The following is a 3,066-nucleotide window of genomic DNA, read 5'->3' as shown; positions in this document are numbered from 1 at the left end:
AGTGAACGGAGGCGAAGCCTGGCATGTTTGGTTGCAAATGTGCAGACAGCCATGTGACTCAGGAAACCTAGGCAAGTGCAAGTCCAAGTTGGCGGGAAGGTCCATAGACCTTGTACAATTGTTACCCTCGCCTGAAACCAAGGCTGAGGTAAGCAGGCTCTGGCGAGTCTGGAGTCCAGGACGGCCCCAATGAATTCCCTTCCCTGTGTGGGAATCAGAGTGGATTTTACTATTGATCATCAGGCCTAGACACAGGAATAGGTTCGTGTCGATGCCCACATGACTGGTAACTTGGGCCCGGTGGTCCTTCGAATGAGCCACTCGTCTAGATACGGAGAATGTGTATGCGACGGTGGCGAAGAAAGGCGGTGACTACAGCCATGCACTTTGAATACCCCTGGGCTGTATAGAGGCCAACCGGGAGGGCCGTATACTGGGAATAACGATGGTAGGCCCCAAACCGAGGGTACCTTCTGTGTGGAAGAGAAATGGCGACGTGAAAACACGCGCCCTTCATATCGAGGGCGGCGTACCAGTCTCCGGGATCCCAGGATGGGATGACGGTCGCCCTGGGTACCATGCGGAACTCATCTACATCGTGACTTGTTGAGTTCCCGCAGGTCTAGGATAGGTCTGAGACCTCCCTTCGCCTAGGGGATTAGGTTTCGCCCTTAGGTACCTCCTGTATAGCTCCGATGAAGAGGAGCGTCCGCACCTCTTGCCAGAGGAATCGCTCGTGAGAGGGGTCCTTAGGAGGGATGAGGATGGGTAGGCTTTTGCCCCATTGGTGGTCAGAAGGACCCTAATTTCGGCTCCTTTGGGGTCCGGATTGATGGCCACGACCGTGTAAGCCACGCCCGCTGGCCAAGTCCTGACTTTGTCAAGGCGCAGGGTAAGAGCGGAGGCTGGGGACGGAAACGTCGGCGCTGAATCACCGGCGTGTGCATGCCGAGAGAGAGAGAGCAAAGTGACCCTGCTGCCCTTTAGGTTTTGCAGCCTAGGGCCAGTGTTTTCAGAGAACAGGCCTGTGCCATTGAAGGGCAAGTCCTGTATAGCGTGCTGCAGCTGCGAGGGAAGGCTCGATAACTGGAGCCATGAAACGCGCCGCGTGGCAACACCCAAGGCCAGAGTCATGGCAGCGGAGTCAGCTGCGTCCAACGAGGCCTGGAGGGAAGCTCCCTCCAGCTCCGTCCTTTGCTGCAGGAGGGCATCGAACTCTTGACGGGAGTTCCGAAGAACCGACTCTGTAAATTTGCCCACCGCCACCCACAGTAGCGGTTAAGCAGGGCTTGCTGGTTCGCTACACGAAGTTGCAGGGCCCCCTCCGGGTACATCTTACGGCCCAGTAAGACCACACGCCCAGCCTCTTTGGATTTAGGGGCTGGTCGCATTTTGATTAGAGGAGGGCCGGAGGGGTATGTTCCTGCCCCCGCCTCATCTGGGGAGGAGGAAGAAGAAAGGCCAGGGACAAGCGGGTCCTGTGTGGGCTCGAGCTCCTGGACGACCTCCTGATCCGGTGGGATCTGGGAGCCCGGTGCCGAACCGGGGGTTGCTCTGTACCGGTCGGACGGGGACGACTAATTGTCGCCTCTGGCACCCAGAGCTCCGAGGGAACGGAGCGAGACGGGATCACCGGTACGACTCTGGCGTGGTAGTACACCCAAGGCGTCCAGAATGACCACTGATAGGTCTCCTGGAAGACTCTGGAGGGCACATCGGAAAACAGAGTACTACGCATATGAAGTGTCCGCACGGGACGACACTGATGCGTGGCTGGATGGCCCTGGAGGAGCTGAAAAGCCCTTGGTAGAGTCTCCGTCTCTAACTGATGTCACTCGATGCGACACCGGGGATCGGTACCGGTAGACATATCGGTACCGAGAACGGGACCTGCCACCGAAGCTGTGCCGGGCGGTCGACCGAGGGTGCGAGGCTCGATGATCAGGACAGGCTACGGGCGTCCCGGTGCCTGGGGCGGTGCCGGGAGCTGGATCGGTGCTGAGTGTCCCGGACCGGCGAACGGGATGCTGACCGGTGCCGCGAGTACTACTGGTACCAACATGGAGAACGGTGCCGAGACTGTGAGCGGCGTCGGGACCTAGATCGGTGACGGGACCGAGAACATCTGCGGGACCGCGATCATGAACGGTGCCGCTCTGCGGTGCCGACGGAGGGTGGTCTGATCAAGGCAGGCTTGCCCATCGACTATGTAACCCGCACCGGCGGTGCCGGGGGTTGAGGCAGCGCAGACGCTGTCATTGCAATCAGCTCCCTCGCCGTGGACACTGTCTCCGGCGTGGAGGGAATAGTGAGCTCGACCATAGCTCGCACCACGGATGCAGCTTCATAGCGAGCTCGACCACGGTGCGTACCGAGGAGTGATCCAGCACCGGACTCGACGGCTCTTGCCTGGCCGGAGTTAATGGTGCGGATATTGTCGGTGCCGCGGCAGACATCGGTGCCGGGCAATCCGACTGAGCATAGCGCTCGGCTGTGGAGCAGGCATTTCGGACGCAGCTTCAGAGCGAGCTCGACCACGGTCCGTACCGGGGAGCTTTCCAGCACCGGACTCGACGGCTCTTGCCTGGCCGGAGTTAATGGTGCGGATATTGTCGGTGCCGCGGCAGACACCGGTGCCGGACGATCCGACTGAGCATAGCGCTCAGCTGCAGAGGCGGCGGCTCGGACGCAGCAAGGATATTGTGCCTCTTCATCCTCCAGGAGAGGGATCCATGCCGAGGGTACGTCGGAGCCAGCGACAGTCGTGCCAGGAGGCCTTGGCGCTACCGGCGATCCGGTGCCGAGGGAGCGCGCCTTGAAAACTAACTAGCGCTCGGCGCCGAGAGCGGAGGAGCAAGAGCTGCCTCCCTCAGGAGCTGTTTAAAACGAAAGCCCCGCTCCCCTTTGTTCACGGATTAAAGGCCTCACAAATGCGGCACTTATCTGTGAGGTAAGTGCCTCGAGGGATCTTAGGAGAAGATCTCTTGCTGGCAACGGCTTGTGGCCGGCCGAGCATTAGAAAACCCTGTGGACCGGGCATTGGACCCGGCACCGGGTGAGGGGAAG

The sequence above is a fragment of the Mauremys mutica genome, unplaced genomic scaffold, assembly GCF_020497125.1.
Source record: "Mauremys mutica isolate MM-2020 ecotype Southern unplaced genomic scaffold, ASM2049712v1 000501F_np12_subseq_1:148776_obj, whole genome shotgun sequence".
Classification (NCBI taxonomy): Eukaryota; Metazoa; Chordata; order Testudines; family Geoemydidae; genus Mauremys; species Mauremys mutica.
This window is presented reverse-complemented; position numbering follows the sequence as displayed.